A 26,303-nucleotide genomic window follows, 5' to 3' on the forward strand; every position below is an offset into this window, starting at 1 on the left:
GGCTGGATTTAACTTTATAAAAATAATTTCATTAGTGATATACAAGATGACTAAATATATAATTTAAAGACATTAATACTTGATTGGCAGTTTAATTTACATAGGGATCAGCTATCAGTTAGCATCCTTGACTCTCCATTTCAGGCTTTCATATCTCATGAATATAAATCTTCAAGAATCAAACACCTTAGCCTGGTTTTCAGGGGTCTCCTATATTAGGCTCCTCTTTTTTCAGCCTTTGACTGTCTTCAATTGGAAATGTCTAGGAAAGTATGTCTCTTCATCAAATGAAAACATTATATATCATCGCCTCATGCTGACTTCTATGCTATATACTCTTGCTTTGAGTGCTTTTCATTCTTCTAATCACTTAGCTATACCAACATATTCATTTTTCAAGGCTTCATTCCAGTCACAAGTTCAAAATGAAGCCTTGATTCACTTGTCTTCTCACATCTTTTGACAGATAGCGTAACAGTTCCTGTATTATTGATTACTTACCTTTTGTCTCGCCTTTCTCCACCAGGCCTCAAACACATTGAGGGTGGGAACGTTTTGTTTGTCTTTTTTTGTTGCATCAGAGAATAACAACAACGATATTAATAGATAACATTTAGTGGGTACTTACTGTGTCTCAATCACTGCTCCTAGAATTTTGCACAAATTGATTCAGTAAATCCTTACTCATATGAGGTATAGAGATGTTAAGTACTTTGCCCAAAATAACACAGTTAGTTTGTGATTTAAAATTAGGTGGTCTGAATATGGACCTTACATGCTTAACCACTAATTATTTAGTCAAAATAGGTGATTTCTATCTTTGTAGGCATTATAAATTGTGCACACCTGTACACATACCTATTACTTTAGTTATATTAATAAAATATGTATGTTCTCATATATTATTTTACAAATCCTACAAGATAAGAATTTCTTTTTAATTGGAGAGGGTTAGGCAAATATACCATACAGAAAATTGAAACCCAAGATAGTTATAATTTTTTAGTCATGTGAAATAAATTCATATCCAAGCCTAAATATATGAAATACATAATACAGAGACATAACCACACAAATAAAACAATATCTGACATAAATAAAGCTTTGCATGTATATTTTCAGAAAAAGATATCAAACTTTATTAACTTATGGCAAATAGCAGGCTTTTTAAAATTCCAGGAAACATAATGTATTTTAGATTTTAAAAGGAAAATGACAGTTTTCATACAAATTAGAAATATCGGTTGATATTAATCATTAGCAAATTTTGCATTAGATTTTTGAGCAGAAATTTTGTATTGTAGAGTAAGAGAATGTGTTTTTCAAGGAGCTGGTGAAGATTCATTCTCTGTTTGCAAGGATAATTTGGCAGGGCTTCTCTATTCAGTAAGATTGGGTTTTGCTGATCTCTCAGGTAAATTGGCAGATAACTGAAGCATCATCAGATTTCAGATATTCAATAGGCAACACTGCTGCTCATGGCAAAGTTTGGGAGATATTGAAAAATTTGAAATAAATATAACACTAGGCATTGGTTAGATAGATACATGTAAAAAGTATTGATAAATTATTGATTTGCCTTGTGATGCTATAACTCTAAAGAATACCTGCCTGTATCTCAGTGATCGGTTTTCTTTTCTAATACCTTCTTCCCCAGGAAGCTAAGAAGCTATGCTGGGGGTTCTATATTGTTACGGCACACCTCTGACATTTTACATCGATAGTTCTGATAACTAGTAATCTGTTAAAAAAACCTCACTAAAATATTAATATTATAAGATGTCTTAATGTGTCATTTCTCTCCAAAGTATTTATATGTTATGGCTGGACTTCCTAAAGACACAGTGCTTTGGTCGCAAATGACTAACCTTTGTGGTAATAATTTAGTCATCAGAATAAGCCAAAAGGGGATATAATTTTGGTCCTAGAATTAGTATTACTACTTTTGGCCAAATTTGTAAGACATTGTGTGTGTGTGTGTGTGTGTGTGTCTGTGAGTGATAGTTCCAGAATTCCTTTGGGCACTTCCTTTATCCTCTTGTTCTCTCTGCATCATCCTCTTCTACAAAACTTACCTTCTGGAATGATTGTAATGCCAGTCATTTACAACTTAATGCAAATTTAAGTACCAGTATTTCTCTCCATTGGCATTTGAATTTTAACTCTAATTTAAAAACAAGAGGTTCTACCTAAAGTAAAAGATGTTTTAGTCATTCTAAAATGGGGAAGAGAGAAGTCAAAATCTGGCTTTAATAATTTTCCCCATATCTCCTTAATTCATGACTATCTGGAATCAGCAAATGTAACTTATTTAGAAATAGAATCTTTGTAAAGATGCCATCATGATAAGATAAGTTCATACTGACTTAGGTTGTAATTCAATGACTAATGTCCTTATAAGAAGAGAGAAATTTGCGTACAGACACACAGAAAGAAGATGCCATATGAAGACAGAGGCAGAGATGGGAATTCTGCCACAAGCCAAGGAGTGCCAAGGATTGCTGGCTGCTATCAGGAGCTAGGAAGAGTCAAGAAAGGATATTCTTCTTAAGCCTTCAGAAAGAGCATGGCCCTGCTAACACTTTGATATCAGAGTTTCAGCCTCCAGAAGTGTGAGATAATAAATTTCATCCAGTTTCTGGTGATTCATTACAGCAGCCCTAGAAAACTAACCTGTTGATAAGACAGAATTGAGTTTATTGCTTATTGCAGTGGGGAGAAAATACCTCAACATAGTTTTAATAGCTTCTTAGGGAGGGGAAGGGAAACATTAGGATATTTATTGAGATTTTTGAAGGTGGGTTTTTCAGTGAGTGGGTTGATTAACATTGAGAAAAGGTCATTCTATAATTGTTTAGGATAGATGGATAGCAAGGCAAGAAAGTTGAGATAACAAGTCAGAAAATCCTGGACTGTAAACTGTCATTTGAATTTCCTAATGAAGAGTGGATGTGTCATTCAGAAAATTCCTAGAGTGAAGAATAAAGTTCTTTGAAATTATTTCTGTGAAGAGATTCCTGGAATAATAAATTATAACAATGAAGACCATGGAACAGTAGAGTCACATTAACACAGACCCTAAGTTGTATGAGCATAGGTATTTTTTTTCCTTAGGAAATCAGAAACAGAATTACTGGAAATCACAACTGTGACCTGCTCTAATTATCTCAAGTAAGCAACTGCTGAGAGGTGCCTGCCATCCCACAAGCCATGATTTCATCAGTTCTCTTAATGTTAGCAGCTCACTAGATCATGCCTCGGATTGGCCAATTTTGGGTGTAAGTACTTGTTTCTGGAGTGTTCAGATCTAGAAAGAGCAAAACAGAATCATTTGGGGTAAGACTTTAAAGGATGGAGAGGGCTATCACTAAGCTGTTTTAACTTGTCCGCTGTATAAGGGAAGTAGCCCTGAAGATCCAGACTGAGTTTTACCACCTCTAGAGTGTGGCCCAGACAGAAGTACTTCCTCCCTTTTTTGTGTGCCTTTGGCACATGTATGCATCTTTTCTGTAGAGAGAATGTATTAGCCAGAGTAGGCTAACTGCTATAACAAATAATCTCCAAATATCAATGGTTTTAGACCATAAATATTTGTTTCTTACTCGGGTAAGCATTCAGTGTAGGTATTTGAAAGGCATCCTGGGAAGCGAGGTTTATGAGATGCACATTCCTTCCATCTTGTGGCTCTGCCATCCTTGAGGTTCTGAGTTCTCTCTTCAGCAGATGAAGAAATGAGAGAGAATATCACATGTGGAATGGTTTCTATGGGCCAGTCTTGAAGTTTCAGACATCATTCCTTTCCATTTTCCATTGGCAAGAACTCAGTCATATGACCGTGCTGAACTGCATGGGAGTCTAGGAAATATACTCTAACTACATTCCCACAAGAAAATAAGTGGGTTTTGTGCTCATGCAGCAGTCTATGTCACACAGAACTTTTTTACATCATATTATAATTAAATATTATTTAGGTGCTGATCCCTTCCACTGTTCTTGAGCTCTTTAAAGTTAAAGAGTACATTGATTTAGAATTTGGTATCCTTGGAGCCTAGTAGCAAAGTACCTGGTACAAAGTAGTAGGTGCTTAATAAATATGGATTGAATGATTGATTACAGTAGCATTTAGACTAAAAAAACCTATAATTTGATTTTTTAGGACTCATTTAATATTATATTTTTAAAATTCTTACTGAATAATAAAATTAACTAAGAAATAACTCACTTTCAATGTGTGTGTGATTCATCCAACCAACACATTCTAAAATACAAATTATAGCCTCTTTTCTCCATGTTGTCATACTGCTATTATTTGAGCTGGACCTGAATGCTATTATTATGGTATTAATTTCCTCATTTAAGTTTTACTGGAAACTTTTTTACTTATTACTATTAAGGATAATGTCAAAAACACTTTCAACTTACTCCATTAAGCAAAGCAACCATTGCTTTTAGCATTTTCCTTATGGTTCTTGAAATATTATGTCTTTTTCAAAAGGCTTATTCCAGTAAGACTGAGGTTTGCTCAGATGTTCACTTTAAATGAGTGGTTTAATCCATAAGATCTATAAGTACTATCAGAATATTTATGTGAGAAAACATTTCCATACTTGAGGAAACCTATTTTAAACCTCTGAGTAGGAATCTTGTTTCCAATGAATTTTTAGATATTAAAAAATGTCAAAATAGTATATATGTGTGTGTGTGTGTGTGTGTGTATATGTGTGTTTAAGTAATTCGTCTAATATATATATATATATATATATATATATATATATACACACACACTCACACACACACGCATATATATATTTGCTCTGGATTATTGAATATTAGAATAAATAAATACCACTTGCATAATAATCATCCAGAAACACTTGTTCTACATCTGATATACTCAATGAGGATATATAAGAAGGACGAAGAAATATTATAGAGGAGTTAAGAGAGCAAGTCTTTGAAATTTGACATTGATGGATTTAACTCAGCTTTGCTACTTGAGCTATGTGATCTTAAGTCCTAGATGTCCCTGAGCCTCAGTTTTCTTCTCTGTAAAATGGGGATAAAATGGCATGTATTCCACAGTATGAATGTGAGAACGAAGAGGTTAATCATAAAATGCATGTGACATATATCCCATATCAAAGAGCACTCAATAAGCAATAATTTATTTATAAGTTTTTATAAGTAAATTTATTGAGCTCTTATCATGGCCTAGACAATATGTTAAATATCCTATGGGACAATGTTAACTTCCTTTGTCCTATCAATAATCTTGAGATCTTGAGGTGACAAGAATAGAGAGGAAACTAGGGCTTTATGTAAATGGTAGGTTCAGGGTCAAAGACTTGTCACACTGCAGCTACTTCTGTCCTTGTCCCTAAAGTGCTTACAACCCAATTGGAGAGAAAAACAAATAAACAAAAACTCAGTGGAATAATAAATTCAGTGGCACTGAAGCTATCAATTGGATTTTTTCTATGTGTCAGGCATTTTAAAAATCCTTTAAACACTATACAATAGTTGTTACCATTATCCCTATTTACAGACGAGGTAACCAAGGCAAAGAAAGTTTAAGTAATTCGCCCAATATATACATCCAATAAGTGTCCTAATAATCTCAAAGCTGGAATTTTAACTCAAGCAGTATAGTTTAAGAGACTGTGTGCTAACCATCAGCACACACACTGCTACAGCACAAAAATATCATTATGTCCAGTACACTGTGTGGAACAACAAAAGGATAGGTGACAATTTAGGTGAGGAAGAGAAGAAGAGCTTGTGCTAGATCTTAAACAGGAGAAAATTTAGATAAATGAAAAAGAGCAAGGAGAACAGTTCAGGAAGGTGGACTAATGTCAAATGGTGGAATTGGCAGTATAAACACTTCCATTCTATTACAGTAAACAGAACTGTACACTTATTGATGAAAGTATCTGAACACTGCAGCACCAACTTGGAAAGACAGAACTGTTGAGCAAAGCATCCCAAGAGCCTTCAAGTAGGCAGCGGAATTGAGTGGGCAGATATTGAAAGAAAACATGGATGACTGACAGGTAGAGTTGGCTCAATCTATTACTTTTCTTGAAATCCTCTCAAGGGTCATCATTAAGTGACAAGCTCATTGAACTTCACATGAGAATCCACAGGATTAGAAAAATGAACTCATATCAAAAAGTATATTGGAAGAGACCAAAGGAATCTGAAAATGAAAGTGACAGTGCTTTTTTTTTTTTTTTAATCAAGGTTCTTAAATGGTCGTGCAAAGTCATGAAGCTAATTTGTTACTCCAGTGACCATCTTATGTCCTGAGCAGTTGACTTTCATTTTTAATTATAATTTGCCTTTAAGACTCCACTGAAGCTTTGTTTCTGTCTCCACTTAATTCCTATTTTAGAAGGACATTCACCATAGCTGTAGTTACCTCAGCAGTGTTCTCCGGTAGAATTATTTCCCAGTGGAATTATCTGATGCTGAGTCGTAGGCTCCATTTGCATCTATGTTCTGATGTATCCTCACAGCTATTTTTTTCTTTTTTTTTTTTTTTATCATTTACAGAGTTCTTTTGGCGATCATTCTCATGAGTAATAAGTTAATTCTCTTTATAGTTTTATAACCAAAACATTAACCAATTGAATGAATTCAATTTTTGAGAAATTAAAAACTAAGCAGTCTTATCATCTCTCTCGATGGTCTGCAATCTATATTGGTGTAAAGATTAGGACCGTTAAGGCATAGTGGAAATCATCAATATCACCATTATCGTCATGACTCTGTCAGTGACATCATCATCACCACCATCATCATTATCATCATCATTAATCATTGTAGGCTCATAAACTGTAATTCCAGAATCTTTACAGATCCTTACTTTTTTACAAGCTTCTTGATAAGAAAAATTATAATTATTATTCCTACTTACCAGATGTAAAATGAGGCTTTGGTAACTCATGCAAAATCACATTTCTGGTTTGCGGAAGAGAAAGCTGAAATTTTACCAAAGTTTGCCTTTCTGAATCTTGTTTTCTCTTTCTACTCTACATTTTAGTGTTTTTTTTACCAGCCTCAAACTGGAACCTGGATCCATTTCCTGGGTCCCAAGAAAGAGTATTTCTCATAGCCATAAATTAAGCTAATTCAGGGTTTCTTATATCTGTACTTTTGGTGTTTTGGACTAGATAATGCTTTTTTGGGGTGTCATCTATATTATAGGTTGTTTAGCAGTATCCCTGGCTTCTACTGTCCAAATGCCAGTAGTACCCCTCCCTAGTTGTGGCAGCTATAAATGTTTTTAGACATTCCCAAATGTTCCCTGGCGGTCAAAAGCATCCTGATTGAGAGGCACTGAGCTAACATCTTGGAAAGTGTTAGCTTCTCAGGAATAGAAGACTTATTTCTCCCAGAGGCATTTCCAAAGAACTGATTTCATATTGACGGAAATTTTAGGCATTTCCACAGACAAGAGGGAAGCTAGTTTTAAGTGTGGGTAGATGCAAGAGAATTTTCTTGATGCTCTTGAAAAACATATTTTTCCTAAGCAATCACAAGGCAGATGTTGATGTGGGCATTAAAAAATGTAAAAAAAAATGAACAACTAAACATGATTGTCCAAATATATAATCTTACTTACAATGAACTTCTCTCACTCAACTCAAAATTTTATGGAAATTGATACATCTCATTTAACTAATTCAATTTTGAAAACAACTATTTTAACTAATTTAAAAAGTGAATAATTATAGACATTTTGGAAAACATATTACACAGTAAAATAACCATTTGTCCCCCAAATAAATTATTGTTTAAATTTGACGCATTTCCTCCTCTTTAGGGATTTTCGTTGTTGTTATTGGTGTGTGTGTGTGTGTGTGTGTGTGTGTGTGTGTGTGATAGATGCGTGTGTGTGTGTGTGTGTGTGTGTGTGATAATGAAGTAGTGCCTTTCTTACTGGGCTGTTTTAATTCTCATTTAGTGTTTGACACATTGCCTGGTACATAGTATAGACTCTGTTTGTCGTGCTTGCTATTTTCAGTGTTATCTTGTAATTACATGTTTTATGAAAACTTTGCATCATGTGAATGTGTCATAATCTATTTAACTTTCCACCTATTTTGTGGCATTTAGATTATTTCAAACAATAATAAATAAATCATTTTTGAACTCCAAACATACTATAAAGTAGTAGTTGCTTTATGGATACTTCCAGATGAAAAGGCGGGGAGACTTTTCAAATGCCAGGCAATTAATCAGTAAAACAATATCTTCATATCTGACCATTTGTCCATTCTCCTCCCAATGTGAGCTTCTAGCAAAAATAAGCATTGAGATAGAAATGTATTTGTTGTTCAGGTAGGATGTGCTGTGCATTTGAATCTTCCTTTTGAAATGATCAGAACACCTGTAAAGTATTTGGATATTTTATATATCTTTTTGATTCGACTGTGACAATCTTAGGAAAACAAATAAAATGGCTATTAACCAACACAATTCTACACGATATGGAAAATGAAAATAGCTTCAGGAAGTTGTTCAATTTGGAACTCAGTCAACAGCTTGGACATTGGGCCAATGAGATGTGAAACAGTGTCTTCAAACCAGCGATTTCTCCGTTCAGAGCTTATCAGGCTTTGCTGACTAATAGCTGTGGCTCAGGAAAGGTGTCTCTTTGCCTAAGTTAATGGCAAGTATTTGCTTTAAATTGGTTTTAACATGTATTATGATTAGGAATTATGAGTAAGAAGCAGGCAATTGGGGTGAGGATGTTTCTTTCCTGGATATCAGGAAATTTGTTTTTTTGAAAGCTCTGCATTAAACTTATTCTGGGACTTAGACTGTGTTTTCTCTTCTCTAACAAATGAGAGTGGAATTAAATCACTTACAAGTCCTCTTAACATTTCCTCATTTTGAATTTTTCAGTTTTGTTGAACAAATGTATTCAATTCCTTGCATGTAGATTGAGAAAAGTAGGTTATTAGTATATTAAACTTGTCAGAAAAGAGATCAGAGAAGGCCCTCAGTAAAGATCACAGCTTTTAAAGTAAGATTCAGGTGACTCAAAGGATTTCAATCTATGAGACTGAAAGAAAAGACTGGACAGTAATGGTGGTCTACTTTGAGGCACAGACACCAAATGCAAAAGTTACTTAACACAAAGACTATAAAGAATATCTGCTGGACAATTGGGAAAATCCAATGGTTTGAAGTCTCAAATTCCTCTTCCCACATTGATTGCATTTTCTATTGGATCAGCTAAAATAATTGGAAATAGCAGAAGCTAATGAACCCACATTATATCTGCTTCTCAGTCTGTGCTCCATGTCAGAGAGCACACCCCACTAATAACAATGGACCTTGTATCTTTAACTTTGATCAGAGTATTGCTCGGTCTGGCTATTCTTAATACCTATAAATATAACAGAAAAAACCCATGCATTTATTTATTTATTCGTTAAAATTATCTGTTGATATCTATTCTATGCCAAATACTCTGCTGGACACTGGGGATGCCATAAAAATAATATTTATTTGGTTTCAAGAGCCTCTGCCTTCATGGGTCTTTGACCATGGTGAAAGAAGCAAATAATCAATCATTTAAACAAATGAATGCTGAATTGCAACCCTGAAAAATGTGTCAAATAATATGTTATTGTGGAAACACAAAATGGAGATAAGAGAAGCTTTCACTTCTTTACCAGAATAAAACCAGTAGGACAGCTCCAATGATTAGGTGTGTTTCAAGTGCTTTTTCCTCTTCTTTACTCAAGTCTCAGAGACTTTTGTGTGTGTGTGTGTGTGTGGGATAAAGTATGCATAGGCATATATAATCTACTGATGCTTTCTGCATGATTTGATATAGCACTTTACTCTTTAGGATTCCAAAAAAGTAAAAAGAAAACAAAATGATGAGATTTTAGTGTTGCAATATTGATTCTCACATCAGCATACAGCATACATTTCATTTTACCATACAGTAGATAGTTTTTAATTTGACCATAATTTAAAGGCAGAAAAGTATAGCTGAATGAATCTGGGCCTCATCAGGACTCAGTCCTATATTTAATTTACTACAGACTTATTGATCAGTATTCCATCCTTTAGAGAATCATGGGAAATCTCCTCTAGTTTGGCTCACTAATTCATCTATTTATTTGACCAATATTTAGGAAATACTTGTTTTGTTAGTTGTCAAGAAATCTAACATTGCAGAGATACACATCGTGTCTACCCTCAAGACACTTAATGTCAAATGCTTTCAAGAGGTAGTGGCAAAGCTCTCCAGTGGTTAAGACAAACAAATAGACATTTGGCCAAAATGGTCATTTTTCCCCCCATTACATTATTTGCTTGTAATATTATAGCATGATGGAGAACGTTGTTAACAGTCAATTCTCTCAAGCTTGAAGATGCTCACAAAACTACTGACAACTGAGTTTTCGATTTTGGTTAGAAATTACACAAAGACAGGGAAACTAACCTGTTGTTATCATATGAATTCATTCCCATTCCTCAAGTAGTTTGCAATTTATTTTCACCCAACTGCTGTTAGTACTTCTGGGCAGGACATTAACATTTTATTTAATAGTATCCTCACATATCAGTTCATTAAGACTGCTATAAAATGTCAGGTAACTTTAGGATTTTGCATTAAAGTCTGGGTCTTAGATCAGAATCAGTCAATCAATAACAATGACAATAGCAAAGATTTAATAACAATAATGTTAATTTGTGTTATTAATTGAATATATATGCCAAATGCTACTGTAAACATTTTCCATGTGATTTTACTTTTCACAAGAAGTAAATATCATATAGCTTATAAAATGCAAAGCTAAATTCAAACTGAGGTCTGTTGAATTTCAAAATTCATTCTAATTATATTAGCATACTAACTACAAACAATAAGTAAGGGCATTAGGAATTCTAACACTGCATCTACGCTTAGCCTATTTCTCATAGACATGGCAAAGGTGAGAGTAGGCAAACATGCCACCTTTGCATGTGTTTCGCTGCTTTGAATGAAGGTTGAAGAAAAATTTTCCCAAACCACAGGCCTACTTTTAGCCAGCTTTTCACACAAACACTATTGATAGCAGGATATCTGGATGTATAAGCATAAATTTGTCTATTAAAAAATGATGTTTTTATACAGGGTAAACGTTTTCACTTTCATCTTTTCAAAACATCACATTCGTGCTTTTTAAATCAATTAGAATCAAATAATTCTTTAAAATGTTATTTTCTATTTTTGTCTATTAATTTTATTTAAAAATATGTATGTTGCAACAGTACAAAATTGTATATTGTGGAAAGTCTCTTTCTACATTTAGTAATCATTTACCAGTTTCTTTCTCTAGAGGCAGACAGTATTTTCAATTTATATGTATCCGTTTAAAGATATTTCACGAACAAATAATTCTGTATATGTATGTGAAAGTATATTTTTTCATCAGTAATATATGATGATTAGTCCATGATAATATGTTTACATTTAATTCACATTTTTAACATCTTCACTGTATTCCACTGTATGCATATACTGTAATTCACTTAGACCATCTTCTATTGATCAGTATTTTTCCAGTCTTTTTGTACCTTTACTAGTGATGTTATATATATATATATATATATATATTTATTGCTATTAAATCTTTGCTATTGTTATTGATTGATTATATTTATATATATATATATATAAATATATATATATATATAAAGTATATAAAATTTTTGGCACATGGGACTACATTCATAGGAAAAAAATCCTAGAAATAATTGGGTAAAATGATATGTGCATTTAAAATACGATTATTAACAAATTTTACACTCCAGCAAATAGTATATGAGTGTTTTCTCCACACTATAACCTAAACTTTTTCTTATATTTTTGTTTAAAAACAATTTCAAACTTACAGATAAGTTACAAAGGTAAAAATAATACAAATAACATCTATATGCTCTTTATCAAGATATCCAGATTCACTTAGCATTAACAATTTTCCTTCATTTGTTTATCCTCTTTCTCTTTCTCTTTCACAATTTTAAATGAAAGTTATATACATCATAGCCTTTTATACCAAAATACTTCAGTATTCATTTCCTAAGAATATGGATCTTCTTTTTTATAACCATAGAGTTGACTGCAGTAAATTTAACATTGCTATATCTAACCATATGAATAGGTTAAAAAATTTACTCAGATTTATTTTAATTGTTTCTCTTAAATGAATGAGTTTAGATATTTGTTTATATGCTTAAATTCCTATTTTTTCTAAGAATTTCATGTTCATATCCTTTATCCTATTTTTCTATTGATTTGCAAATATTCTTTATATATTATACCAATTTGCTCTATCATGGCAAATATTTTCTCTCATTTTATAATTTGTGTTTTGACTTAGTTTATGGTGCTCTTTACACTGTAGAAATTATTTTTAAAAAACTAGACTTTATTTTTGAAAGCAATTTTAGGTTCATAGAAAAATTAAGAGAAAGGTGCAGAAATTTCCAATATACTCCATACCCCTACACACACATAGCCTTCCTATCAATATTCCCCTTCAAAGGGGTATTGTTACAATCGATAAAGTTATATTGATACAATATTATTACCCAGAGTCTCTTGGTGGTGTATATTCTATGGGTTTAGACAAATTTATAAAGACATATATCTACCATTAGTATCATACAGAATAGTTTCACTGACTTAAAAATCTGTTTTCTGCCTATTTATCCCTTTATCCCTGGCAAAAACACAGATCTTTTTATTGTCTTTATAGTTTTGCATTTTCTAGAACGTCACATAGTCGGAATCATACAGTATGAAGCCTTTTCAGATTGGCTCCTTTTAGTTAGTAATATGCATTTAAGTTTTCTTCATGTCTTTTCATGTCTTGATACCTCATTTCTTTTTACATTGAATAATATTTCATTGTCTGGATGTACCACAATCTATTTATCTACTGAAGAATATTTTGATTACTTCCAAGTTTTGGCAATTATGAATAAAGATGCTCTAAACATCTGTGTGCAGATTTTTGTATAGACATAAGTTTTCAACACCTTTGGGTAAATACCAAGGAGTGCAATTGCTAGACCACATGATAATGGTATATTTAGTTTTATAAAAAAAGAGAAAACCCACAAATTTTTCTTCTAAAGTGGCTGTACCATTTTGCATTCTCACTAGTAATAAATAAAAACACCTGTTGATTCACATGCTTACCAGCATTTGATGTTGTCAGTGTTCTGAATTTTGGCCATACTAAGACGTGTGTAATGGTATTTCATTGTTGTTTTAATTTGCATTTCCCTAATGACATCTGATATGGAGCATTTTTTTATATGCATGTTTATCTGTATATATGTATTTTTGGTCAGCTGTCTATAAAATTTTTACTTTTCATGAACCAAATTTATCCATCATTTTAATAATTTCTATGTTATATTTTAAAAATAATTTTTACTATGAGATTATAAATACTCATATTTTTTCCTTATACTTTGTGGCTTAATTTTATATATTTAAATATTTGAAACAGCTGGACCTTATTTTAATGGCGGAGATGACATAAGAATCCAAGTTCATATTTTTTAGATTGTTTCACAATTTTTTCAACACTATATTTAAAAATTGCTTTCTTGGCTCTGATTCGAAATATGACATTTCACATATACTATATTCCCACATGTACCTAGGCCTATTTCTAGATTCCCACTTATTACATTTATTTACCTCTGCTCATGTGCTAATTCCACACATTTTTATGACTGTATATTTATACATACTATATTTTAAGTTTTGGTAAAGCAAATGCTCTATTAATTACACTTCTTTTCAGAATCTACTGGCTCTTTCTGGCAAGTTTTTAAAATATACATATGAACTTTAAAATGATATAATTTATTTCCAGTATTAACTATATTTTGTTAGAATCACATACAAGTTGAAAATTAATTTAGAGGCAGTAAATATTTTTATAATTACCATTTTCCTTGTATTTAATTCTTTATGTCCCTTGATATTATTTTTTAAAATTTAGTATTTATTTATTTAGTGCTGTTTTAATCTTCAGCATATTTTCTATACTTCTTCGTGATCACAAAATCATGATACTTAATTCCCACTGTCAAGATAAGTATTTTAATAACATAAAGTATGTATGCCTGTATTTTTCTCATTTATATGCTCATTTATACTCACACATACTTTATATCCACATACATTATATTATTTTATGATCAATATTAAATGATGATAATTTAAATGTTAGATTTATAAAAATAAAACTATATTATTAGTTACTTATATTTATTTTCTTAATCTTCAAAACATTTTGACAAGTTCTATCTACTACAATTTAAATACATTTTTTTAATGGTTGTGTAATAGTGCATGGTGTAGAATACCACAATCAAGCTAGTGATTCCTCTGTTGATAGGCAGTCTGTTTGTTTCCAGTTGTTGATCACTGTGAGTAAGGCTGAATAAACATTTTTATCCATATGTCTTTATTGTCTTTATGAGCTGATATTTTTCCTTACCTGGGGTAGATTACTGCAAGAGTTATTTTTGATAGACATTACTAAATTCTCTTCCAAAAGGGTTGTGGTAATTCATATTCCCAATAAAAATACATGAGATAATTTGCCATGAGAAAGAGCTCTAGACTATAATTTAGATAACATAATTCTCACTTAAATCTGCATTTTAGTATTAGTGTTACTGAACACATTTTTACATATTTGTTGTTTATTTGGATTTGCTCTTCTATGAATTATCTATTCTTATGACTTGCATATTTTAATTTAAATTTTTACTTTTTTATCAACTCATGAGAGCTTTTGCATACTATACACATTAACCTATGGTCTATCATCTATATTATATAATTTTTAGAACAATTACTCTTCTTTTAACTTTTTTAATAGTATCTTTTTCCAAACAAAAACTTTTATCCTTTTTTTTTCATACCCTCTATGTTTCAGTTAGGAAAATCTCCCTAATTTCTATATAGTATAGTTTCTTAGAGTCTATACTCTAAGTCTTGGTTTGCAAGTCTTGGTTTTTGTCATTGTTGTTAAATATTTAATCTATCTAAAATTTATTCTATATTATTTGGAATATTTAGGACATTAGGAATTATTTTTCTTTACTTCTAAATTGTTAGCCAGTTTTGCCATAACTATTCATCAAATTATCTTTATTTTACCCACTGAATTAAACTTCCTATTTGTCATATATCAATGTCCCATTAGTATAGACATCTATTCCAAGTTCGTAGTTTATTTAAAAATTTCTGTGTGTTACCCATAAAGCAATATTATACTGATTTTATTTCAATGGTTTTATAATAAAGTTTCTCATTTGAGAGCCTGCAAAATGTTGCTAGGGTTCCTGAGAGATCATACTTAGTTAAACAGTTCTTATTTAAATTTTGGATGCTTTGCAATAGTAACTTTGTCAGTAGTGAATATTAACTAAGCAGCACCATTAGACATTTTATTATAAGTTTATCAGCCTTGTATGACAGTACACAATAGGAAGCCCCATTTAATTTGAATCTATTCTCAGTTTCTGACAGGATAGGGGAGAAAATTGATTATTTCGTTGGTGGTTGTGTATTAGAAGGAGGGTGGGACAGTATGATGATGATGTCACCTTCTCTCTCTAAATTACCTCACTTAACCTTCCCTGTGCACTGCCGACTGACTCACAGGATTGAACAATATATCAGAAAATTTGAAGGAAATTTTCAATATAAAAATGAAAATTTTACCTACAATGACTCAGCCATCCTTTTGAATTTTATCATTATAAGGTCAGCAGAATGAGGATTGTATTAGAATTGAATTGTATTGCAAAATTTTGTAATTTAATTATTTATTACACCCTTCTATTTTATATTTTATTAGTGTTTGTGTGTTTAAAACATGTCTGATTATCCAATATAGTGATGTTTAAAGATGAGGTAAGACATGGAAGAGAATTTTAGGCTGATGGCAATTATAATTCGATGAATGGTAAAGAATCATAAGTTGCAAATTCAGCAAAGGCTCCAACAAAATTTAAAAGTCACTTATATACAATTCACAACGATTTGACAGATAAAGCTACTGGTTATTTTAAATAGCTATTCTCAAAACAAAGTTTTGTTTTTAAAAAGTCATATTCAGTCAGAAACCTCAGGAATCAAGTTATTTAGTAACTGAACATATTGACAGAAAGGGAAAAATGATACAGCTGGTAAGAAACTAATAATGTCAGCATGTAAAATTATAGTAAGTAAAATGTTTGGACAGGATGCAGTAAGAGAAATTGAAGGCTTACAGTACAGTAAGTTGACACATTGATGACATGTCACATCATACTGAATAGGTTTTATGTAATATACTGAAAAACAACAGTTTCTCTGCAGATTGATGAGTCAACAGATTTTGCCAGTAAATGTCATGATGTAGCATTGTAAAATTTGTAAATGATGGTGAAATTTAAGAAAAAGGTTTTTCTGCTGCAAGGAATTGCCGACAAGTGCCAAGCACTTCGTCTTCATATCTAGAAACAAAGGTTTTATCTTTGGGAGACTGAATTGGTATCTGCATGGATGCTGCCCTATCAATGGTTGACTCTATGAAAAGTTTTGCCCCTCATGTAAAAGAAGGAAAAACCTGATGTTACAATACAATACTTTCTTCAGAGAGATGCCACTATTGGCATCTCTAAGAGATGAAATAAAATTTCTGGATAATGTCACAAAGAAGATCTCCTGAACATTAACCCTGAAATCATAGTCCATAGGAACTTCATTGATAACCTAGACTGCTATACCTAGAGTATACTTATCACAATTGTTAAATAAGTATGGAAGAATAAAATAGGTTTCAATATTATCTAATTAGAGAAAAATGGTATCATATATATATATATATATTCCAAATTTTTTTAGACATTCAGATTTTGAGGTAAGAGAATTCATTTCTGGATCTGGAAGACAAAAGATTTAATTCCTGTGAATCATTTTCTTATAGAAATTTTATTTATATCATTATCAGCATAACCTTTGAAATTTAGGCTAAGACTTCCAGTAGACATTTTGAGATGTGGATCACTTTTTTCTTGTACAAATAGAAGTATCATGTGGCTTTTGTTTATACTCACCTGTGTTGTGTGTCTAAGCTCTGCACTTAAATGGGGATGCCATTCATTACCAAGTTCATTACCAAGTTCTTAATCCTAGACCTCTTGTGTTCCTTTAGCACATATGTTTGTGCAATTCTCCTGAGAGGTTTCTTGGAACAGCCTTATTATTTTTTCTTCTCAAGTTTCTTATTTTTCTTTCTACGTTTATTTTATATTTCCAATAAAGTAAACTTTTTCTTGACATGTCCATTTGGAAAATATTTACAGAGGAAAATAGGAATAACCAAAGTATTTTCCAAGTGTCCAGCCATAAATTTGCCTTGGAGTTCATGAACATTGAGAGATGAAGCCTACATTATTTCCTTATCTTCACATTATCAAAAAGAGTGAAATAAGACTTGTTATAGAGTTTTTTAAAGATGTTTTTAAAAAATCAGATTTATTAAGCTATAATTTATGTAAAATAATTATCCATTATATATGCATAGTTATTGAGTTTGACAAACATATTGCCAGGTAACTCCACTCTACCAAGATATAAAATATACCTATCACCCTGAAAATTTCCTCCATGGATCATTTATGTCAATCTCTTAACCCTATTCTCTGTCAACTTGTGATTTTGTCTTGTACTTACAGTTTTGCCTATTCTAGAATGTCGTTTAAATTGAATCATATATGTGCATATACACACATATGTATATATATGCATGTGTATATGTGTGTGTGTGTGTGTGTGTATATATATATATATATATATATATATATATATATATATAGCCATTTAACTCTGAATTCTTTCAAATAGTATAATGTATTAGAGATACAGTCATGTCATTGAAATGTCATTGAATATATCTGTAGTTCATCACTTGGCGTGAGTAGGTAGTATTCCTTTGTAAGGAGTATGACAATTTGTTAATCTGTTCACCAGTTGATAGATATTTGGCTGTTCCAAGATTTTGGTGATTATGAATAAATCTGCTATAAATATTCATGTACAGATATTGGTTAAATATGTTTTCATTTATCTTGTACAGATACCAGTAGCAAGATTGCTGGGTTGTATGGAAATTGTATGTTTAAATTTTAGGAAAACTGCCGAACCATGTCTCAAATTGGCTGTGTCATTTCACATTCCCACCAGTTATGCATCAAAGTGCTAGTTGCTGCATATCCATTCCAGTATAGTCAGTTTTTTCTTGTGCTTATTTACTATTTGTATATATATATATATATATTTTATGTGTGTGTGTGTATGTGATAAATTTTTTCAAATCTTTTGCCTGTTTCCTAGTTAAGTGATTTGGTTCCTTGTAATTGACTTGAAAGGATTCTTTACATATCCTTGTTAAAGTGCTTTATTGGATATGGATTTTGTAAATATCTTAAAGTATGTCTTTTGTCTTTTCATTTTAACTATGTCTTTCAAAGAATAAAATTATTCAATTTTGATGGAGTGCCATTTTTAGAATTAATGTTTTTCTTTATATGTAAGAAGTCTACGCTTTAGGAAAGGTCAAAAATTTTCTTTTTTAGAACTTCTATAGTTTTAGATTTTACATGTAGGTATATGATTTAGTTTAAGATAAATTTTGTATGTTATGTAAGGTATGGGTGAAGATAATTCCCCTCTCCATTAAATTGTTTTGTCGTCTTTATCAAAATTTGATTGATCTAAGTTTGTTTATGTCTGGCTTTTTTCTTCTTTTTAATATATCTATATGTTTATCTTTTTGCCAGTGTTATACTATCTTGACTATTGTTGCTTTGTAGATAATCTTGAAATCAGGCTTTGTGAATATTTCAAAGCAACTAGAACTCCGATACATTACTGTTGGGAACAAGATAACTTTGTTCCTTTTCTCAAAAATATTCTAGCTATTCCAAGTCATTTGATTTCCCATTATAATCATATTTAAAATAATATATGTAAAAAATCTACTATTATTTATAAGAGGATTGTGTTAAATCTATAAATTAATTGTTAGGGAATTAATATCTTGATAATATTAAGTATTTAAATTCATAAACACAATATAACTTTCCAACTTGTTTAGCTCTTCTTTGATTTCTTTTTTCAATGTTTAGTATTTTCAGGATACAAATTTTGCATGTTTTATTCGACATACTCTTAAGTATTTCATCCCTTTTCTGAGTATAAATGGTAATTTTGTTTTAATTTTAATTTGCAGTTCTTCATGGCCAGTCTAGAAATACAACTGATCCTTGTTTCCTGAGAATTAGTGAAACTCATTTATTAATTCTAAAAACTTGTTGTAGATTGTTTTGGATTTTCTACCAATACAATCAGATCTTCTGCAAATAGAAACAGTTTCATTTTTTCTTTTCCAATCTGCATTTTTAAAATTTATTTTTCTTGCCTTATTTCTCTGACTAGTGATTTCCACTATGAGGCTAAGTAGAAATAATGAGAGTCAGCAAATTTTCATTGTTTCCAATTTTAATGAGAGAGTAATAAAGCATACCATTATAGATGATACCAGCCATAGGTATTTCATAGATTCACTTTTATCAGATTGAAGAAATTTTATTCCTAATGTACTGTGGATTTTTATAATTAATGGATGCTGAATTTTGTTAAAAGATTTTATTTTAATCTACTGAAATAATTATATGATTTTCTCCTTTAGTCTGTTGATGCTGATGAATTACATTTAGTGATTTTCAAATGTTAAACTTCTCTTGCATTCTGGGATAAGCCCCATTTGCTCATGATGCATTATTCTTTGTATCTATTGCTGGATTTAGTTTACTAATATTTTAAGGACTATGCACTTATGTTAATAGGATATTGGTCTGTGATTTTCTTTTGTTGCTATATGTATATTTTTTTTTTTTGTGGGAGTATGTTGTAATATCCTTGTCAGAGTATGCTGGCCTCACAGAAAGAATTGGGAAATGTCTTCTTCTCATATTTTCTGAGAGATTTTGTGTAAAGTTGGTATTACTTTTTCTTGAATGTTTTGTAGAATTCACCAGTGAAGCCAGGTGTCATGGGATTTTCTATGTTGGAAGGCTTTTTAATTATAAATTCAGTTTCTTAAATAAATATAAAGCTTTCAAGGGTATATATTCTTTCTGAATGAGCTTAATAGTTTGTGTTTATGAATATATTTGTCATTTAAGTTATAAAATTTATTTATGTGAGATTGTTCTTGAGCTCCCTTAATGTCCCATCACTATTTCTATGTTCTTTCATACCTAATATTAGTAATTTGTGTCTTCAATCTTTTTTCTTAGTATAGAGATTCAATAATTCTATTAATTTTTAATAGTAAAACTATTGATATTATTCAATGTTTTATGGTTTTTCTGGTTTTAATTTCATTTTTTTCTCATTTGTAATTTTCCTTTCTCTTACTTATTTTGAGTTTAATTCACTCTTATTTTAGGTGGACACCTGTATTATTGATGTAGTACTATATATTTTGATATGTTGCCCTATTTTAGCTGCATTCACCAATGTTTGATTTGTTGTGACTTCATGAAAAGTATTTTCCAGTTTCTCTTGTGATTTCCTCTCTAACCTGTGGGTTTTTGCTAATTTGTGGTTAACTTTATCTTTTTGATTTCCAGTTTAATTCAATTTTGATTATTTCAAATCTTTTACATTTGTTGATGTTTGATTTATGGCCCAGAGTATGGTCTATCTCAGTGAACATTCCTTGTGCACTTCGAAATAGTATCTCATGCTGTTGGTGAATGTAGTGTTCTGTAACTGTCAACTGGGTAAATCTGGTTGATAGTGTTCAGTTCTATATCTTTGTTAATTTTCTACTTGTTCTGTCAATTACTGAGAAAGAAGTTTTGAAATCTCTAAATATAATTTTGGTTTTTCTATTTCTTCTGTCAATTCTGTGTTTTTTACTTTATGTAATTTGAAAGTCTGTTTTGTTTTGTTTTGTTTTGTTTAGGTGCATGCTGATTTAGTATTTTTAGGTCCTCTTGATGAATTGACCCCTTTGCCATTGTCTAATATACCTCTAAATACCTGGCAATATTTCTTGCTTTGAAGTCTACTTTATCTGATATACATCTAGCTTTCCAGCTTTTTAAAAAATTACTGATAGTATGTCAATCCTTTCAATTACTTTGCTGTTAATTTATCTGTCTTTATGTTTTAAGTAGCTTTTTATAGAAGAGCATATAGTTCAATTTTGTTTTGTTCTGAGATTTTCTGCTATTTAATAGGGATGTTTATACAATTTTCTTTAATATAGTCATTGATATGGTTGGGTTTAAATTACCATCTTGATAGCTAGTTTCTAATTGTCCTAAATATTCTTTGTTCCATTTTCCCGTCTTTTCTCCCTTCTGTTTTAAGTATTTTTATGATTTAATCTCCTCTATTAGCTTGTTAGTTATACCTGCTTTAGAGTTTTTAATTATTGTTCTAAGGCTTATAATACACATCTTTAATACATTTATATCTTTTCAATAAAGGGGATGCACCTTGGAGATGAATGAAAAGCTAACTTTTGTACTGAGATACCAGAATTTCTTTACAAAAAGCCATTTCACTCTCTCATATATTTATCAAATATACACTCTCTCATATATTTATCAAATATACTCTCTCGCAGTATATTTGCAGATGGACCTCTATTCATAGAGTATAAATTATACTAATTCATATATGGTATAACTTATAATAGTATACTTTTATAATAGTATACTTCCAATTATCCCTCCACTTTTGAACTACTTTCATATATTTTACTTTTAAATGTGTTATAAATAGCTTTAATAGATAAGTAACTAAATGAGTGATAATAATGTATGAAAGCCATTGAAAATATAGAAAACTTGTCATATATTTCCTTTTATTTTTTACCATTTCAGATGCTCCTTATTTCTTTGTTTAGATTGAATTTATGTCTAGCATTATATTTCTTCTGCCTGAAAAGCTTCCTTTAATATTTCTTGTAGTATAATTCTTATGTAAATGAATTATCTCAGGATTTGTTTTTCTGATAAAGACTTTGCCTACATTTTGAAAAAATATTTTTGCTGGGTATAGAATTCTGGGTTGGTAGCTTTTCCTTTTGATATTTTAAAAATAATACTTTATTTTCTTCTAGCTTGTTTGTTTTCTGACAAAAGGTCTGCTGTAATTTTTATTTTTATTTTTTTTCTGCATGTGTATCTTCATGTCTTTGGTGCTTATAGGTTTGACTAGGACATGTCTTTTTTTTTTCTTCTTCTTCTTTTTTTTTTTTTTGAAATATGTATTTTAATTAGAGTTCCCAGAGTTTCCTGAATTTGTGGTTTGATGGCTTTCTCATTTTTAGATAACTTTCCACATTTTACCTACAAATGCACTTTTTTGCCCTATTTACTTTCTCTTACCTCTCTGAGATTAAATATTACATGTTTCTTAGACTTTCAAATATTGTCTTACAGTTCTTGAGATTTATTTTATTTTCTTCATTCAGTTTTGTCTTTGTTTTTTACTTGTGTAATTTATATTGACCTATCTTCAAATTCACTGCTTCTTTTTCTCTTGTGTTGAGTCTACTAATGAGACCATTAAAGGAATTCTTTATTCCTGGTATCAATTTTTATTTCTAGCAGTTTCATTTAACTTTTTCTTATAGTTCCCATCTCTCTTTCAATGTTTCTCATGTGTTCACACATTTTGTCAACCTTATAGATATTTTGAAATTTTTATTTGATAGTTTCAACATCTGGGCCATCTTTGAGTCTGCTTTATCTCTTGCTGGTAGATTGGATTTTTTTTCTTTTGTGTGTCATACTTTTTGATTGAATGTCTCTGTTCATGTGTAGAATAGTATATATGACAATAAATAGTAAGTAATTCTTGGAAAGAGCACAGCTCTCCTGTCAAGCTCTCAGCACGAGGAGTCGAGTCTATCTGTCAGCAGCTAAGTGATTTTTGGTATTGTTTTTATTGTTACCTTCAGTGCTCTGCAAATTCTGGTAGCGGGTGGCTTTTGCCCTGTTTTTAGAATATAGGCTGCAGTGCTGGAGGGTATTTATCAATATTTCTGTTCCCCCTCAGCTTTCAGCAGTCCCTGCATGTCTGTGCCACAGTAGGAGGCGGTCTCTATGGTCTTATTCCTCCCCTGTCTTTGTCTGAGCAGACCCAACACATGGGTCTTGGAAATGAGTCTTTTTTGATTTTCCTGCTCCCTTCAACTTAGCAAACAAATTCCGCCTTGCATATATACTCAGACTTGGGCAGAAGATTCCTGTTCTTCCTCCAGCAGTTACAGACATAGGCTTTGTATGGCCCCTTAGTTAGAGGATTTTTTTTTCTACTACTTTTCCCCTAGTCATAATAGATCTTTGTCTGTGCCTTGAATGTGACAAATGTACTGCCCTTCCCCGAGTAGTTTTAAATTTTTGCTTTGTAGGAAAGAAATGTCTGCAGAGTAGGTGGTTTCTTCATGTCTTCCTGCTAAAAGCCACCAATCAACTCCTGCATGTCTGTAGAAATCCCTTTCTAGTCTGTCCTCAGTCTTTCTTCTGAGTACCTAAAAGAAGCCCATGGAAAATATCTTGTGAGTGGATACAGATTTTAGTTAGGTCTGGTGCCTACTTCTATCCTAAAATAACATGTAAGCCTACACTTGGCCTTTTACAATACATTACAGTTCTTAACTGATTGCTTCTTACCTGCTTGTATGGTAGCCCCTATGTTTTCCATGCTCTGCCAGAGGTGCAACTCTTTATGTGTCCTTGCAAAGAGCTTGTTCCTTTATGGAATTCTGGTTACTTGATTGCTTCACAAACTTACGTCTCTGGTAGGCTCAAGAAAAATTATGATTTTGTAGATTGTTCAGTGTTTCATCATTGTTAGGTTATGGATGTTCTTTGGAGCTTTTTATATCCTAAGTGGAAACTTCTGCTTTAGTGACTTAGACTGAAACTAGTGAATGCTGACAGTCATGTAATGTTGTAAATTGACTATAACTGGACAAGAATCTGGGGAGTTAACATACTCTCAGGAAGTAGAGACTCACACTTCCCTAAAATAAATAGTTCTACTGAGTTTTTAAGATTGGAAGGAAACAAAACTGCATATATCAGTGTTTTCATTTGTAATGTTCATAGATATAGGAGATTTTAAATTAAGATTCAAAAATATAAAGCATGTCTGATGAAGCCTCCTTTAGAGATGGTTGTTTTTGGAGCCATACTTGAATTTATTATAAAGTTATCAATTATTGGAGTCAGAGAAAAAGGCAGTTGTGGGGGGATTTTTGGCTGTGGTATGGGGCAGATGTTTTAGGAATCCATATTGACCTTGTTGTCTTGTTATCATGAATGTGCCTTAAGAAACATTGCTCTGTAGGAGCTGAACCACCAAAGAGTCACAATCCTGAGGATCCAAGCAGTTTTGCTGTGGGGAATTGTTTACTGAATTTTAGCTGGAGGAGAAAAAATATGCATTCTTATTATAAGGAAATTACTTGGATTAATTGGCAGAAGCCTAGAATGAATCAAGAGAGATATAGGAGCCATGAGTGAGGCTCCAGCTATAAAGGGACAATAAGGTCAGTCATGGTGACTTTACTGTAGAACTGCCAGGGCTTTTGGCACAGCCATTAGCAACTGCTGATATCTCGCTCTTCTGTCAGTAGAAACATTCAAAGATCTGCATTTGTTGTCTTTAGCCAAAGAGGAAGACCCCAGAATCTGTTCTTCTATCAGCAACTGAGGGTGAGCAGTAATAGTGACTAATTCATCGTGGACATATTTCAGCATCTCTGAGGATTTGGAGGTAAGGAGATCCCTGGAATATGATGAAATCTCTGTTAGTGAAGTTGATTGTTCCCAGAGTCATTTTAATTTGATCATAAATCCACTTGAAGTGAGATACAAAGGATATTGGCAATTAAAGATTAAAGAATCTACACAAAGAATCTAATCCCTACTCTGGACTGTAGTCTCCTTCTACATCCTAATACACAGGATGTAGACTGTGTATTATTTGTAATTACATCCCATTATTTAATCCAGTACCTGACACTAATAGTTTTTTACTGAACATTTACTGAATAGTTGAAGAATGACTATAAACTTAAGGAAAATATAATATGATATTTGACAATATTTATAATTAAGGGCTTTTTTTTTCTTGAATAGTTTCTGATAGAAGCATTCTGTGAGAATACCATTACTTTTGTCAAATACCTATGTGTTTGTTTATAAAGCTAAAAAAATTAAAAAGTATATAGATTGTAACATTTATAAAGCTTCCAGATAGTAATTACTATGGCTTAGACGTTTAACAAATTTTCATGCCTGTTTATGATAACTGGACTATAGAGTATCTATGTGACAGATCCTATAGGTCAAGAGCCACTTAGCATTGTAGGATCTTACCACATATTGTCTGTAGACTCATTTTACCAGTGGGATCCAAAGATGTTCATTAGAAATGACAATCACAGTTCTAGGAAGAACAAAAAATTACTATACCTAAGAAAAAATTCATTCCTGAATGCACAATAATATTTAGTAGCAAAAATGTTCACACTTCGTTACACCCATGATAGAGACTGAGGCTAACTCTCTTAGCATCTTACAATGGATTTGCTTCACCAGTAGTTCTTCTAGAGAAATTTACCTTGCTTTTTCATTATTACCATTGATAAAGGTTCAAGATGTTACCATGCATTTGATCAAATATTAATAAATGTGCTTGGAGAGAGTTAACGTCTACCAGCAAAACAGAGGGGACACGTCATCTAGACCCGGCAGAGAAACTTTGTGGAAAACCTGCAGTGGAGATTGCTCTAGGAGGCAGATGAGAGAGATTATTTTTCACAACTACTGTTGAGTGAAATGAAAATGCCTAGCTTTGTCCCTCTATGGCAAAGGCTGGGAAACGATCAATCTTGTCAGCACCTGAATACTATTTTGCTGGCGGACTTTAATTACATAGGCTAGACAGCTTGCAAGGGGAAAAAAAAGTTGAAAATCTCTCTTCTGGGTAAATTTCCTAAGCAGTGTGTGAGAGGTATACACAGAAATCATGTTGACAAAATATTTTGTGCAAGTGCCTCCCACACACATCTTTAAAATGTTACCCCTATGTGTTTTCCATTCCTGCTGCTATGCAAGTAACAAATCTGCAGCGTCTTAATCTGTCTTTCTCTTCCTTGCCCCATGACTCC

General features: G+C 31.8%; 1 long non-coding RNA gene across 1 annotated transcript in view; it reads left to right on the forward strand.

Annotated features, from left to right (window-relative positions):
- The window catches only part of LOC120605273 (uncharacterized), a 156,166-nt gene extending 131,262 nt beyond the window's left edge, over positions 1 to 24,904 (forward strand). Inside the window, exon 3 of the long non-coding RNA XR_005653576.1 lies at positions 24,798 to 24,904. This is a non-coding gene — a long non-coding RNA (uncharacterized LOC120605273). The remainder of the gene's footprint in view (positions 1 to 24,797) is intronic.
- Positions 24,905 to 26,303: the final 1,399 nt, after the last annotated feature.

Source organism: Pteropus medius, unplaced genomic scaffold (genome assembly GCF_902729225.1).
Source record: "Pteropus medius unplaced genomic scaffold, Ma_sr-lr_union100, whole genome shotgun sequence".
Classification (NCBI taxonomy): domain Eukaryota; kingdom Metazoa; phylum Chordata; class Mammalia; order Chiroptera; family Pteropodidae; genus Pteropus; species Pteropus medius.